Source organism: Mastigoproctus giganteus, chromosome 7, assembly GCF_048544385.1.
Source record: "Mastigoproctus giganteus isolate SK-2022 chromosome 7, ASM4854438v1, whole genome shotgun sequence".
NCBI lineage: Eukaryota > Metazoa > Arthropoda > Arachnida > Uropygi > Thelyphonidae > Mastigoproctus > Mastigoproctus giganteus.
Window position 1 is genome coordinate 159,373,359 of NC_143581.1, and position 17,129 is coordinate 159,390,487.

Genomic DNA, 17,129 nt, shown 5'->3' on the forward strand with positions numbered 1-17,129 from the left:
TCTGAGTGACACCATGATTTTGCTATTCCTACAATGTCTGCATTTGATTACTTAATAACTACTTCATATTGATCAAATTTATTTACATTGCTCATATCATTAGTGTACATGCAAGTATACATGCACATGTTCTTACTCATAGTTATCCTAACATAGCCCAGGTATTTATTTGTTTCATCATGACTCACAGCAGGGCCTGAAGTTGCAAACACTTTGCTTTCCAGGACTACTGCATGTACCAGCAGCAGTGCAAGAATTACTTTTGCTTCTGCCTGCACCTTTAGTTAAAGTTTTAGTCTGTGTATCCCTGGCAAGCTAGCAGTTTTCCAACCCACCTATTACTTCCTTAATAGCATTAGCAAATATTCTTGCACCCTTTCTATTCAAGTGTATCCTGTCCTTGTAAAAACACTCTCCTGTTAAGAAGCACAGACCACACTGAGAAAATTTCTACTCCACAAACCTTGCATAGTCTCTCCATGGCAGAGTTGATTAACAAGGCTCTCAACATATGCTCCCTCCTATCGTGTCTGGGCAGAATTGCAGACACTTTCAAATTCAATTCTAACGCAACTTTTTCCCAACATGGCCCTGAACTTGTTAAGTAAGACCTGAGATCTCCTAATTTTAATATCATTATTGCCAATGTGTACAACAATATCACTTTTTGTGCCCATAAAAGATGATATTTGCTCTGTAAAGTCATATACTTTTGCCTCCTGGCAGGTATATCCTGGTCCTATTCCATCTAACTTTCTTACACAACATGTTTCTCTGACAATAGAGTCTGCAACAAATCGATGCATGTCAAATGGATTGATTGGTTAAATTAGCATTAGCATTAGTAGAAGCATATAATGCAAGAAAGCAAGATTATGCGGCATCAGCCAAAAAAACTTTCACTTCACCACTCCGTTCATTTGAAATACCTGTCCAGCTGAGCCTTAAATTTATTTAGGCTATCAACTTCCACAACTAGGGATGCAAGTCTGTTCCACCAACCAACTACCCACCGGCTAAAGGGAAATTTCCACACATCTATCCTACATCTGTCTTTCCTCAATTTGAATTTATGCCCTCTCAGGTGATTATTCTGAGTGAGAGGAAGAATCCCATCAGCACTGAGCATGCTCAAACCATTCAAGGCTTTATACACCTCTATCAGATCACCTCGCCAGTGCCTAGTCTCCAGACACTGTAATTTGCAAAACTTAAACCTTTCTTCGTAAGAGCAACCCTTTGTTCCATTCACTAATCTTGTTGCCCTTCTCTGTACTCGTTCCAGCAGCTCTACATCCTTCTTGAAATGAGGCCTCCAGACCTGTGTACAATACTCAAGGTGTGGCCTGACCATTGCCTTATACAAGGGAATAATCACCTCCTTATTCCTGCTAGAAAAATTCCTGTATGTCATTGACAAGACACCATGAGTTACTCTTGCAGCCCGTCTGCACTGCTCAGAGAACTTCATATCTGCCTGCACAATTACCCCTAGGTCCTTTTCATTCTCTACCACTTTCAGTGTAGTACCACAGAGTTGATACATTGCTCTGGGGTTGCTGTTTCCCATATGTAGTACTTTACATTTGTCAATGTTAAAAACTTCATTTGCCACCTCTCAGCCCATCTGCTCAACCTTTCTAGATCCTGTTGCAGCAGCAGAGCGTCACTAGTGTCCTTAACAACCCTGCCAACCTTTGTATCATCTGCAAACTTGGACATTCAGCTTGATATACCATCATCAATATCATTTATAAATACAGAAAACAAATAATGGACCCAACACTGAACCCTGAGGGACTCCACTAATAACATTAGTCCATGATGAGCAGTGTCCATTGATTACCACTCTCTGGCTTCTCCCCCTCAACCATCCCTTTATCCATAGCAGCAATTTGCCTCCAATGCCACACTGCTCCAATTTGTGCAGCAGTCTTCCATGTGCAACAGTATCAAAAGCCTTTCTAAGATCCAGGTATATAATATCAAAGTTATTCCCTGCATCCAGTTCTTTTGTTAAGGGAAAGTCTTGTTGACCAATTTGATTGGTCACACAAGACTTTCCCTTAACAAAACCATGCTTGTCCAAGCTATAACTGAAGTCTTGTCTAGATGATCCTGCAGTGCTTCTTTAACCAGTGCCTCCATTAATTTTCCTGGAACAGAAGTTAAACTCACAGGTCTATAATTACTTGTGTCAGCCTTTAATCCTCCTTTGTGAATTGGGGTCACATTTGCACATCTCCAGTCTATGGGTACCTCCCCTGAGTCCAAGGAAGCTCTCATAATTATGGCTAAGGGTTTGCTTACTTCCTTTGCTGCCTCCTTTAATATAACTGGATAGATCCCATCCACCCCGGGTGCCTTTCTTGTGTTTATCTTCAACAGTTTCTCCTCCACTTTACTCTCAGTTATTACAAGATTATCTAGCTTACTGCCAGAGTTGAATACACCTCTGGCAATCCCCTCGCTGAATAACTCCTCATGTGTGAATGTCGATGCAAAATATTCATTTAGTTTGTTAGCTACCTGAGCAGGATCATCAACAGTTGAACCATCGATATCAAGTGGGCCAATCTGATTCATCCCCTTCCTTCTACAGTTTACATAAGTAAAGAACTCTTTGCATCCTTTGCCAAAGATTTCTCATAATCTGCCTTTACCTGCCTAACCTCCTTTGTGACTTGGTTACAGACCAGCTTATATCTATCATAGGCTTCTGTCTCATGTGTTAATTTATATGTATCCCATGCATTTTTCTTCTCAAGTAAATGTTTAACTTGACTGGTAGACTCTTTGACAAGTGTATTTTAAGAAGAAGTTAGAAGTGGTGAGAAAAGCTACATGAGAACTTTTCCAAGTTACCAATTTTAAAAGTACAACAGGTGATCACTAGTGAGTCCCACTGACTCATATCTAAATCCAGTTTTTCTTCTGAAATTTGTGAAAGACAAATTAATGAACTCCCTTAGAATAGAGCTCGTGAATGCAATCGTAAACAGGTCATGGATGCCAATAATTCAAATCATGTTATACTCACTCATGCAGTAAGCCTTTTTGTGTTTCTCTCTCTCTCTCTCTCTCTCTCTCTCTCTCTCTCTCTCTCTCTCTCTCTCTCTCTCTCTCTCTCTCTTCCTGCTTGAATAAAGCAATTTGCATGTTTATTTTGAGTGTTTTGCCAATGTATGTAATCCAAACATATCTCTTCAACCCAATGTACCTGAATCCACATATTGACTTCATTACTCCTAGATATGTTTAAGAATATTTTGTGCAAGTTTATATTACCAACCTGTTTTAAATCTTCTACCTACATTTAAGAATATTTTGTGCAAGTTTATATTACCAACCTGTTTTAAATCTTCTACCTACATTTTGGAAATTAATTACCTTAGCAGACTGAACTAAAAGAATGATTTTTCACTTATTAATAGGCATTTTCACTACCATTGTCACAGGAGAATCTATAAAATGCACTGTTTGCTTGATGTTTGCAGAGCAATTGGGTACGGGACATGATACTGCCAAGGGGGATGTCTTTGTGTGTGCGCGCGATGCAAGGAGTGTATCGATATCAAGCAACAACTCGGCGTTCTTGTGGGCCTATATGAGAGCTTGAAGGACAGGGTGGATGCCCTCGAAGAAACTAAATTGAGGGCCCATCAAGCTCTCAGCTGCCCACATCAACGCCAGAGCTTGCACTTGGGCATCACGTGACACAGAGACATCCCCCAAGGCAGAATGCGCTGGTACCGAAGGAACTAGTAGTTGTTGGTGACTCTATTGTCAGGGAAACGGGGAACATGCTTTGTAAAAAAGATAGGTGGAACAGGACCAGGGTATGTCTGCCAGGGGCAAAGATTGATGACGTTGTAGAGCGAATATCATCTTTTAAGGGCACAAAAGGTGATATAGTTATACACGTTGGCACTAATAATATTAAGAGTAGGAGACCGGCAGAATTACTTAACAAGTACAGGTCACTGTTGAACAAAAGCCGAGAATTAGGGTTGAATTTGAAAGTGTCTGCAATTCTGCCCAGACACGATAGGAGGGAGTATATGATGAGAGCCTTGTCGATCAATTCGGCCCTGGAAAGATTGTGCAAGGCTCAAGGGGTAGAATTTTTTTCAGCCTGGACTGTACTTGTTAACAGGAGAGATTGCTTCTACAGGGATGGGATACACTTAAATAGAAAGGGTGCAAGAATAATTGCTGATGCTATTGAGGCAGTGTTAGGTGGGTCGGAAAACTGCTAGCTTGGGGGGAGACAAAGACCAATAGATTGACAGTAGCCACTGGCAGAGGTGAAAGAGATTCTTGCACTGCTTCTATTAGAATGAGCAGAAGCCGGGAAAACAAGATGCATGGTATTTCAGAGACTGCTGGGAGCCATTGCGGTACAAGTAAACACATGGGTTGTGTTAGGGTAGCTAAGAATAGAAACAGGTGCAGGTATACTTGCGTGTACACCAATGCTAGGAGTTTAGTAAATAAATTTGATGAATTTGAGGTATTGCTCAAAACATCAAAGGCAGATATTGTTGGGATATCAGAGACGTGGTGTCACACAGATATAAGGGATGCAGAACTGCAATTTGGGGAGTACAATGTCTACAGAAAGGATAGACAGGATAGGAAGGGGGGAGGGGTTATGCTATTAGTTAAGAAACACATAAAAACCAAGGAAGTGAAGCCAGTCGACATCGCCGGACAGTGCAGTGTTGAGTCAGTTTGGTGTGACATAAGCATTGGGAGATCAAAATTGAGAGTAGGAGTGTGCTATAGGCCTAATGACTCTGATGAGTATAATAAGAAACTGTACAGGGAAATAGAGTGGGCCAGTAAATCAGAGAGTCTTATAATGGGAGATTTTAATTTCCCAGATATTGACTGGAATTTGGGGGCTGGTTACTCACACACTAGCAGGGCTTTTGTGGATTTATTGGATGATTATTTTCTACATCAGCATGTTCGGGAGGCAACTAGAGGGGGTAATACTCTTGATTTGATTATCAGCAGTGATTCTTCATGCATTAAGAATCTGCAGATAAACGAACCACTAGGTGGCAGTGATCACAGTGTGCTGAAGTGGGATTTACTCAAAGAGGTAACTACCATTAGGGGTAAAGGGAAGGGGTTATTGCTTCCGTAAAGGCGACTACGATGGACTGAGACAGTATTTAAATTCTACACAGTGGGACCAACTGATGATGTTACCAACAGCAAATTCAAAATGGGAAGCATTCAAAGAACTTATCTTGGAAGTTACTAGGCTTTACTTACCAACTAAAAAATATTGTTCAAGGTTTAGGCCAAAATGGATGTCAGATGAACTAATGAGGCATATGGCAGAGACGAAAAATGCATGGGATACTTACAAATTAACACATGACACAGAAGCCTATGATAGATACAAGTTGATATGCAACCAAGTTACAAAGGAGGTTAGGCAGGCAAAGGCAGATTACGAGAAATCCTTGGCAAAGGATGCAAAGAAAAACAGCAAAGAGTTCTTTACTTATGTTAACTCTAGAAGGAAGGGGATGAATCAGATTGGTCCACTTGATATTGATGGGTCAACTGGTGATGATCCTGCTCAGGTAGCTAACAAACTAAATGAATATTTTGCATCGACATTCACACATGAGGAGTTATTCAGCAAGGGGAATGCCAGAGGTGTATTCAACTCTAGCAGTAAGCTACAGAATCTTGAAATAACTGGGAGTAAAGTGGAGGAGAAACTGTTGAAGATAAACACAAGAAAGGCACCCGGGGTGGATGGGATCTATCCAGTTATATTAAAGGAGGCAGCAAAGGAAGTACGCAAACCCTTAGCCATAATTATGAGAGCTTCCTTGGACTCAGGGGAGGTACCCATAGACTGGAAATGTGCAAATGTGACCCCAATTCACAAAGGAGGATCAAAGGCTGACACAAGTAATTATAGACCTGTGAGCTTAACTTCTGTTCCAGGAAAATTAATGGAGGCACTGGTTAAAGAAGCACTGCAGGATCATTTAGACAAGACTTCAGTTATAGCTCAGACACAGCATGGTTTTGTTAAAGGGAAGTCTTGCCTGACCAACTTGATTGGATATTATGATGCAGTCACAAAAGAACTGGATGCAGGGAATAACTTTGATATTATATACTTGGATCTTAGAAAGGCTTTTGATACTGTTGCACATGGAAGACTGCTACACAAATTGGAGCAGTGTGACATTGGAGGCAAATTGCTGCTATGGATAAAGGGGTGGTTGAGTGGGAGAAGACAGAGAGTGGTAATCAATGGACACTGCTCATCCTGGACTAATGTTATTAGTGGAGTCCCTCAGGGTTCAGTGTTGGGTCCATTATTGTTTTCTGTATTTATAAATGATATTGATGATGGTATATCAAGCTTAATGTCCAAGTTTGCAGATGATACAAAGGTTGGCAGGGTTGTCAAGGACACTACTGACACTATGCTGCTGCAACAGGATCTGGAAAGGTTGAGCAGATCGGCTGGGAGGTGGCAAATGAAGTTTAACATTGACAAATGTAAAGTACTACACATGGGAAACAGCAACCCCAGAGCAACGTATCAACTCTATGGTACTACACTGACAGTGGTAGAGAATGAAAGGGACGTGGGGGTGGTTGTGCAGGCAGATATGTAGTTCTCTGAGCAGTGCAGACAGGCTGCAAGAGTAGCTCATGGAGTATTGTCAATGATATACAGGAATTTTTCCAGCAGGGATAAGGAGGTGATTATTCCATTGTATAAGGCAATGGTCAGGCCACACCTAGAGTACTGTATACAGGTCTGGAGGCCTCATTTCAAGAAGGATGTAGAGCTTCTGGAACGAGTACAGAGAAGGGCAACAAGATTAGTGAATGGAACAAAGGGGTGCTCTTACGAAGAAAGGCTTAAGTTTTGCAAATTACAGTGTCTGGAGACTAGGCACCAGCGAGGTGATCTGATAGAGGTGTATAAAGCCTTGAATGGTTTAAGCATGCTCAATGCTGATGGGATTCTTCCTCTAGCTCAGAAAAATCACCTGAGAGGGCATAAATTCAAATTGAGGAAAGACAGATGTAGGATAGACGTGAGGAAATTTGCCTTTAGCCAGCGGGTGGTTGGTTGGTGGAACAGACTTCCATCCCTTGTGGTGGAGGTTGATAGCCTAAATAAGTTTAAGGCTCAGCTGGCTGGACAGGTATTTGGAACGAACAGAGGGGTGAAGTGGAAGTGGGTTTTTTTTTTTTTTTTTTTTTTTTGGCTGATGCAGCATAAGCTTGCTTTCTTGCATCAAATGCCTCTACTAATGCTAATGCTAATGCTAACAAGAGATAATTCCTTTCTTTTGTTTGGTGAAGAAGTACTTTATTGCTGCATATGATTCATGAGCTACATGATTCTCAAGTTCCCATTGAAAAATGATGTTCTTATAAATGATGAGGTAGCACAAATTTAATCACTTGGCAGTACATCGTTTTCAAATTTGAAATATTTTGTGGATAGGTTTCAAGTGCTTTTTCGGTGTTAAAGATAAAAAATTCATGAAGAAATAGCTGTTTTGCAGCATCAGTTCCATCAGTTTCAGTTTCTAAATCAATTTTGCTTTGTTTCCTGGCACTGCCAGCACTTGCACTTTCTGCTGGTACCCTTTCCCTTCATCATTGTAATACATAAATAGGAATAAAGAGAAGATTCTGAAAATTTATTTATGTTTTTTTTATAGGACTGAAGATTTCAGTGAAGGGGAACTCATTTCACCATAATACCGTAACGTAAAAACCCACACAATTCCAGTTATCGGGATGATTGCAAATGCAATAAGATCGAGTTTACTACCCATTTATAATTAGATGCACTAACAGAAAAGCCCAATGAACCGGAAAGTGCAGATTGTTTTATGGTTGTGATCTCCAGAAACATGCTTCAGAAAAATATCACAAAGGCTTTCAAAATTGATTCTTATAGTGGGCACATGATAACAATGAAAGGGTAGTGCAATTTCCATTATAAAAATGACCTTTTAGAGAGATAAATAGCTTAGTAATATACAAAAAAAAAAAAAAAATGTGTTATTGGGTTCACATTACAATATTTTCACGATACCCCCATTTACTCCTACACGATGAAAAATACATTTCCATGATATTTTTAAGTTTGCCGGCAAAAACTTGCGTAAAGTCGAATTTCCGTAAGTCAAGTATTACGTTAGTGGGGAGTTCCTGTATACTATCAGATTCATTAGGCCTATAACACACACTTACTCTCATTTTTCCTTTCCCAATTCATTATGTCACACCAAACAGATTCAACATTGCATTGTCCACCAACGTCAATTGGATGCACTTCCTTAGATTTTACGTTTTTTAACTAACAGCATAACCCCTCCTCCCTTCCTGTCCTCTCTATCCTTTCCATACACGTTGTACTCCCCAAATTCCAATTCTGCACTGCTTATGTCTGTGTGTTGCTTATGTCTAATTGTTGAAGCTCAAACATAAAAAAAGGCACATGGGATGGATGGGATCGATCCAATTATATTAAGGAAGGCAGCAAAGAAGGTAAGAAAACCCTTAGCCATAATTATGAGAGAATCCTTGGATTCAAGGGAGATCCGTATAGACTGGAGATGTGGGTGATATGAGAAATTACAGACCTGTTAGCTTCACCTCTCTCCAGGGATAATATGGAGTCACTGGTTAAATAAGTAATGCAGGCCCATCTAGAGATGGAATGCAGTTATACTGTAGTCAAAGCCTGGATTTGTTAAGGGCAATGCTGTCTAACCAATCTTATTAGATACTATGACAGAGCAAAGAAAATGGATGAAAAAAAAAAAATTGGATAATACATAATTAGATTTCAGAAAAGCTTTGATACTTTGTATATAAAAGATTGATATACAAATTGGAGCAGTGTGGCAATAAGTGCAAGTTACTGCTATGGATAAAGGGATGTTTCAGTAGGAGAAGACAGAGAGCAGTTATCAATGTGCATTGCTGTTCTTGGACTAATATTATTAGCAGAGTACCACAGGATTCAGTACTGCCCCTTTGTTGTTTTCTATATTTATCAATGTTGGTCTCCGTAGCCGAGTGGTTAGGAGCGGGAGTGCAGTAGCACACTCTCCTTGATTAGACCGGGGTTCAAGCCTCTGACTGCTAAATACAGTCAATCTGCCAACCCGCACTGGACCAGCGTGGCAGATCATGGTCCATTTTCCTCAACATGAATTGTTGAGGAGGCTTCCATCCTGCAGTGGGTTGACAATGGCTGCAGTTTACCTTTTTTTTTATATTTATCAATGTTTCTGATGAAGTCATATCAATCTTAATGTCTAAGTTTACAGATGACACAATGGTAACCAGGATGATTAATGACAACAGTCAGTGTATGCTACTGCAACAATGTCTAGAAAAATTAACCAGATGTACTGAGAAGAGGCACTTAAATTTAACAGTGACAAATGCAAGCTACTACATATGGGTGGCAACAATCCCAGATTAATATAACAACTCAGGGTAGTGACGAATGAAAAAAACATGGGAGTGGGGAATAATCGTGCAGTCAATAATATACAGGAATTTTGCCATCAGGGATGAGGATGTGATTATCCTGTTATATAAGACAATGGTAATGCCAAATTTTGAATACATACATGGAAGCATAATTTTAATAAGGATGTGAATCTGTTGGAAGGGTGCAGGGAACAGCAACAAGATTATTGAAGGAAGCTAAAGGATGCTCTTACCAAGAAAGGCTTCAATTCTGCAAATTTTAGCATCTGGAGACTAGCCATCTGTGAAAGTATCTGATTGAGGGATCCATGGCTGTGAATGTGTTGAGTATGCTCACTGCTGACAGAATTCTTCCTCTTGCTCAGACTGCACATGATGGAATATAAATTCAAATTGAGAAAGGATGATGATTGCAGGACAGCTGTGTGGAAATTTGTCTTCAGCCAGCAGGGAGTTGAATATTAACAAATGTCCATCGGGTGTTACAGAAGTGGGTAGTTTTAATAAATTCAAAGAAGAACTAAAGAGCATGGACAGGTGAAGTCAAAACTTTTCTCCTCTCTCCAATTAATGCTATATAAGGTTATTTTCTTGCTTGATTTGCCACTGCTAATACTATTCTGAAAATAGAGTATGTTTTCAGTTGTCGGAAAAGAAATTGCTAAGAAAGTCTGCATATGGGTAGTAGTAACCCCAGAGTAATGTATCAACTATATGGTACTACACTCAGGGTGGTAGAGATGAAAAGGACCTGGGGGTAATTGTGCAGTCAGATATGAAGTTTTCTGAGCAGTGCAGATGGTCTGCAAGAGTAGTTCATGGTGTCTTGTCAATGGTATACAAGAATTTTTCTAACTGGGATAAGGAGGTGATTATCCCCTTGTATAAGACAATGGACATGCCACACCTGAAGTACTGGAGAAGGGCAACAAGATTAGTGAATGGAACAAAGGGCTGCTCTTACAAAGAAATGTTTGAGTTTTGGAAATTAAACCTAAGTAGTGCAAGACCTGGTATCCCATTGTGAAGGTAGCCACAATATGAGATAAAATCAAACGATGCCTTAACACTACTTATGAGTTAAATTTATGGGTAAACATATATTTAGACCAATATTACAATGAGATAACAGGTATTGCACTATTTCGAGACGCATTGTATATTCGAAGTAGAGCAATACCTGGTATCTCGTTGTGAAGGTAGCCACAATATGAGATAAATTCAAATGATGCCTTAACACTACTTATGTAGTTAAACTTATGGGTAAACTATGGTGTATTTACACCAATATTATATTATTAATTTCAACCCATAACATATTATGCCTTGCGCATTTAGTCTTCTAAATGATCTATTTTAGTACCTTATGTACAGCAAGTACCAAATATTTTATTTCTCAATATTTTTCAAATATTTTATAATGTTTAAGATCAGAACGTTGAAATTAATATTACATGGTGCATACTGAGTAAAAAGGATGCTGAATATGTTTCTACAAGTCTGGCTGGCATAGCAACTGAGCTGCAGTTTAATGAAATAAAAATCTCCTCTCCTATTCCATGCTCAGTTACTTTTTCTCCAAGGAAAAAATGCAGTATGCTCCACATTTTCTATGCTTAAATATATTCTTCTCTTTTGATAAAGTACATTGAAAAAACTATATTTTCCTTCACTGTATTTTTTCCCACACATCCGAAATCTTGTTGACTAAAAACAAGATGAGCAAGCTAGGGGGGTTCAGTTTATTAATGTGTACAGAATTTTTAAAATAAGTTATCTTATTGCATTAGCTCTGAATAAATGAACAAAAATTGCTTTAATATAAACAGTCAGTCCTCGTATAACATGTGTTTACATTACACGAATTCGATCATACACGATTTATAAATAGGGAAACGATATCTTATATAACGTGAACCGAATTCGCTTATGCACGATTCGCCTCTGTGTTTACAAGAAATGGTAGTCGAACGCAGAATCACACCCCAACGGATTATAACTTTATATCAGTGAAGGGGAAACACATTTCACCATAGTAACGTAAAAACCAACACAATTCCAGCTATCGGTATGTTCGCAAATGCTATTAGATCGAGTTTACTACCAGTTTATAACAGATTCCACTAGCAGAAATGCAACTGGAAATTGTTTTTATTGTTTTATGGTAGTGACCCCTAGAAATGTGCTTTAGTAAAATGTGAGGTGTTAATAGTGTATCTCTGCCTTTACGGTGTTGTTTATTCAGTTGCTACACGCGTGCAGCTTTGTTTATGTGTATCAAGCATGCCTCCTCGTTTTGTAATTTTGCTTTAGTCCCTAAAAATGAGTAAAATACTTAAAAGGTGTGAAAAGAAAGCATCCTAGTGAAGACATTGCAGATTCAGAGAGAGAAAAAAAAAAAGCAATATCGATAAACTGGCGGATTGGGTCAAAAATTCTTACCCGGGAAAATTTATAGTGGCCTCATACTACGGTTATGGTCAAAATCACACCGGCCTCTGGCCCACCAGGGTTTTCCCGGTAAGGCTTATGGCCAGTCCACCTGTCAATAGAGAAAAAATATGAAATTGGGAAACGCTTTGAGCGAAATGAAAGACCATGTGATATTGCACGTGCTACAGACCTAAATGAGGCAACGCCGAGAATTACAAAGAATGCAGAGAAAATAAAAACAACTTTCATAGTAGGAACAACTCAAAGTGTAATTAAAAACCATTAGATTAAGACACAAAGAATTGGAAGAGATGCAACGGCTGTCAACTGTTTGGATAGAAAATCAAACAAAAAAACAAGTTTGCTTATGACTGAAGCAAAAGCATTAGCAATATTTTATTACATAATAAAATACGTAAGTATTTTATTACAACTATTACGTAATAAAATATGTAATAAAATAATCGTAATAAATTACATAAGTATTTTATTACCATTATTTATTGTGTTTGGTAATGTTTTGGTCACAAATGTGTGTTCAAACTTGGGTGGTCAGCACCTAACCCTATTTTTCCCATAGGGCCTGTTGTTTATATTGCACGATTTTGCATTGCACAAGGGTTTCTAGGAACACAACTATCATGCTATATGAGGACTGACTGTATCCTCCCTATGTTTTTGCAATGTGCACTATGAGATTTTAAAATACAAGGTGTGACAATAAAGTTCCCAGACTGGTGTGATAAAAAGAATACAAAGTGAAGGAGCTCAAAAACAGTTTTTATTTTTATTCCAGGTAATTACCACTTGATTGAATGCATTTATCACACCATTTTAAAAGTTTTTGAAAGGAGTCAGTGAAAGAATCTAAGGGAATGATATTCAGCTCAGCAGATACGTTTTTATTTATGTCCTCACCTTCTTGAAATCCCTTTTCCTTTGTGGGCAGTTTTCACCTTGGAAAAGGGGAAGAAGTCCAATGGTGCTAGACTGGGAGAGTGACGGTGGATAGTTGATCTGTACAACACCATGTTTCATCAGAAATGTCTTTACAACAAGTGTAGAATGGGTGGGAGGGATTTGCCATGCAACAAAAACCAGCTGCCTTTCTCTCAAAATTGCACCTTTATCTGGAAAATGCACTTCAGTAGTCTTTGAAATACCTGCACGTAGAACACAGCTTTAACTCTCTCCTCTTCATGTACAAATTCTTTATGAATCATACCTTTGTTGAAAAACATGTGCAGCTTCATCTTGATCCTGAACTTCTGTAAATGACACATTTTGGGCCTTGGTGATGATTTTGCGGTCCACTACATTCTCTAACACTTTGTCTCTGGTTAGTATTGAAACATCCAACACTAATCTTCAGTGACAATACACTCGAAGAAATTAGGATTGTCCTGACAAGTCTGGATGAAGTCTTCACATAACATTCTTTGTTGCTTCTACTCATCCGTGAGGCTGTGCAGCACAAATTTTGCACAGACCTTCCTTTTCCCTATATCTTCATGCAGTATTTGATGAATTGTCTCCTATTCACATCGAACTCATCAGCCATCATTCTGAGAGTCAAAAACAATCTTTTGCCACAATTTCTCAAAATTTTGCAACTGTGCCCTCATTCTGAGAGGTTGATGGATGCCCATTTCTTGGGTCATAACAAACATCCTCACATCCATCTTTGAACTGTTTATACCATTCACACACATTGGAGCAACTTAACATTTCATCACCATAAACAGTTTTTAACATTTCATACATTTTGGTTGCACATTTTCTCAGTTTAAAGCAAAAATTTGATATTCATTCTTTGCTTCATTGCAAAATCATGACAAGAACATTAATGCTACTAATGAAACTGGCTGTTACTTGCAACTTGTCAGCCTACTGGACAACATCTGTACTGCCATCTGGAGGAAGTCTGAACAACAACATACTATTTCTGTTTATTTTCAAATTCATAGAACATGACTGCAACAGCACCAGTCCAGAAACTTTATTGTAACTAGTATAATTCCCATGTTTTTGAAATGGGGAGGTGCTATTAAATAATAAAATAAAGCAATTCAGACTGCCAGTTTTAAAAAGTCTGTGAGGTATATCATATATTTACTGGCCTCCAGATGTAGTAGTAGTAATAGTAGTAGTAGTGGCATGTGATGCAAGAAAGCAAGTGTATGAGCTTATGCAGCATCAGCCAAAAAAAAAAAAAAAAAAAAATCACACCGTTCCCTCCAAATGCCTGTCCAGTTCCTCCTTAAATTTATTCAACCTATCAACTTCCACAATGACAGATGAAAGTTTGTTCCAGCAATTAACCACCCGCTGGCAAAAGGCAAATTTCCACACAATCTGTTCTACATCTGTCCTTTCTTAATTTGAATTTATGCCCCCTTAGGTTAGGAATCTGAACAAGTGGAAGGATCCCATCAGAATTCAGCGTGCTCCCCATTCAAGGCCTTATACACCTCAATCAGATCACCATGCAGGTGCCTAGTCTCCAGCCACTGCAATTTGCAGAACTTAAGCCTCTCTTCATTACCCTCACAAATCTTGCTGCCCTTCTCTGTACATGATCAAGCAAATCTACATCCTTCCTAAAATGAGATCTCCAGACCTGTATGCAGTACTCAAGGCGTGGCCTGCCCATTGCCTTATACACAGGGACAATCACCTCCTTTTCCCTGCTAGCAAAATTCCTATATATCATTGACAAAACCCCATGACCTGCCTGGCAGCCTGTCTGCATTGCTCAGAAAACTTCATATCTGACTGCACAATTACTCCCAGGTCTTTTTCATTTTCTACCGCCTTAAGTGTAGAACCACACAGTTGGTACGTTTCTCGGGGGTTACTTCTACCCATATGCAGTACTTTGCATTTATCAAAGTTAAACTTCGGTTGCCACTTCTTAGCCAATCTGCCCAGATTATCTAGATCCTGTTGCAGTCGCACACTGCCATTGTTGTCATTAACAACCCTGCCAACCTTTGTATCATCTGCAAACTTGGACATTAAGCCTGATATACCTTCATCAATATCACTGATAAATATACAAAACAACAGTGGACCCAACAACCGAACCCTGTGGGACTCCACTAATAACATTAGTCCGAGAAGAGCAGCACCCACTGATTACCACCCCTCTGTCTTCTCCCACTTAACCATCCTTTCATCCATTGTAGCAACTTACCCTTAATACCATTCTGCACCAATTTGTACAATAGTTTTCCAGGCGCAACAGTGTCAAAAGCTTTCTGGAAATCCAAATATACGATATCAAAATTATTTTTTGCATCCAGTTCCTTTGTAACCACATCATAATATCCTATCAAATTTGTCAGACAAGACTTTCCCTTAACAAACCCATGCTGTGTTTGAATTATTGCTGCAGTCTTCTCTAGATGATCCAGCAGTAATTACAGACTTTAACCAGTCTGTAATTACTCGTGTCACCCTTCGATCTCCCTTTGTGAATTAGGGATACATTTGCACATCTCCAGTCCGTGGGAACCTCCCCTGAGTCCCAGAATGCTCTCATAATTATGGCTAAGGGTTTGCTTAGTTGCTTTGCCATCTCCTTTAATATAACTGGATAGATCCCATCCATCCCAGGTGCTTTTCTTATGTTTAACTTAAACAATTTCTCCTCCACTTTGCTCTCAGTTATTACAAAATCATTAAGTATCCTGCTACAATTTGATAACCTTCTGCCATTTTCAAACCTTAATAATTCCTCATGTGTGAATGTAGATGCAAAATACTCATTCAGTTTGTTTGCTATCTGAGCAGGATCATCAACAGTTTAAACATCAATGTCAAGTGGACCAATCAGATTCATCCCCTTCCTTTTAGAGTTTATATAAGTAAAAAAATTCTTGCTATTTTTCTTAGCTTCTTTTGCCAAGGATTTCTCGTAATCTGCCTTCGCCTGCCTAACCTGCTTTGTGACCTGATTACAGACTAGCTTATATCTGCCATAGGCTTCTGAGTCACTTGATAATTTATATGCATCCCATGCATTTTTCTTCTCTGCTACGAGTCTCATTAGTTCATTAGATAACCATTTAGGCCTAAACCTTGAACAATATTTCTTAATAGGTATGAAACTTTTAGTAGCATCCACAATTAATTCCTTGAATGCTTCCCACTTAGAATTTACTGTTGGGAACATAGTCAGTTGATCCCACTGTACAGAATTTAAAAACTGTTGGAGACCACTGTACTCACCTTTACAGAAGCAAAAACCCTTTTCTTTACCCCTGATGGTAATTAAATCTTTAAGTAAATCCCACATCAGTACACTGTGATCACTGCCACCTAGTGGTTCCTTTATCTGCAAATTCTTAATACACGAATGATCACTGCTGATAACCAGATCAAGAGTATTACTCTCTCTTGTTGCCTCTCGAACATGCTGCTGCAGAAAACAATCATCCAATAAATCCACAAAAGTCTTACTAGTGTGTGAGTGAACAACCCACAAGTTCCAGTCAATATCTGGGAAGTTAAAATCCCCCCTTATAAGACATTCCGATTTACTAGCCCACTCTATTTCTCTGTACAATTGTTCATTGTACCCATTCGAGTCATTAGGCCTAGAACACACTCCTACTCTTATTTTTGCTTTCGCAGTGCTTATGTCACACCAAACTGACTCAAACTGCCCTGTTCATCTATATCAACTGGGTGCACTTCTTTTGATTTTATGTTTTTCTTAATTAACAGCATAACACCTCCTCCCTTTCTACATTGTCTATCCTTTCTGTACACATTGTACTCCCCAAATTCCAGTTCTGCATTCCTTATATCTGTGTGACACCACGTCTCTGCTATCCCAACAATATCCGCCTTTGATGTCTTGACCAACACCTCAAATTCATCAAATTTATTTACTATACTTCTAGCATTGGTATACATGCAAGCATACATGCTCCTATTCCTATTCACCCTAACACATCCCATATACCCACCTATTTCACGATGACTGCCATCCATCTCTGAAACCCCCAACACCCCTCGCTCCAGGTCACTACTTATTCTAATAGAAGTGTCACATGCTTTATTCTTGTTAAATTTAACTATATAAATGTGAGGAACAAAACCAGCCTTTCAGAACTATCCTCTGATGCTACACATATATATTTATAACATAGGAAAAAAATCTGGAAAGC

The 17,129-nt window shown here is 39.0% G+C and overlaps 1 protein-coding gene across 1 annotated transcript in view; it reads right to left on the bottom strand.

Moving 5' to 3' along the window:
• The window catches only part of LOC150083284 (CD109 antigen-like), a 184,152-nt gene that overhangs the window by 34,426 nt on the left and 132,597 nt on the right, over positions 1 to 17,129 (bottom strand). The window lies entirely within an intron of this gene.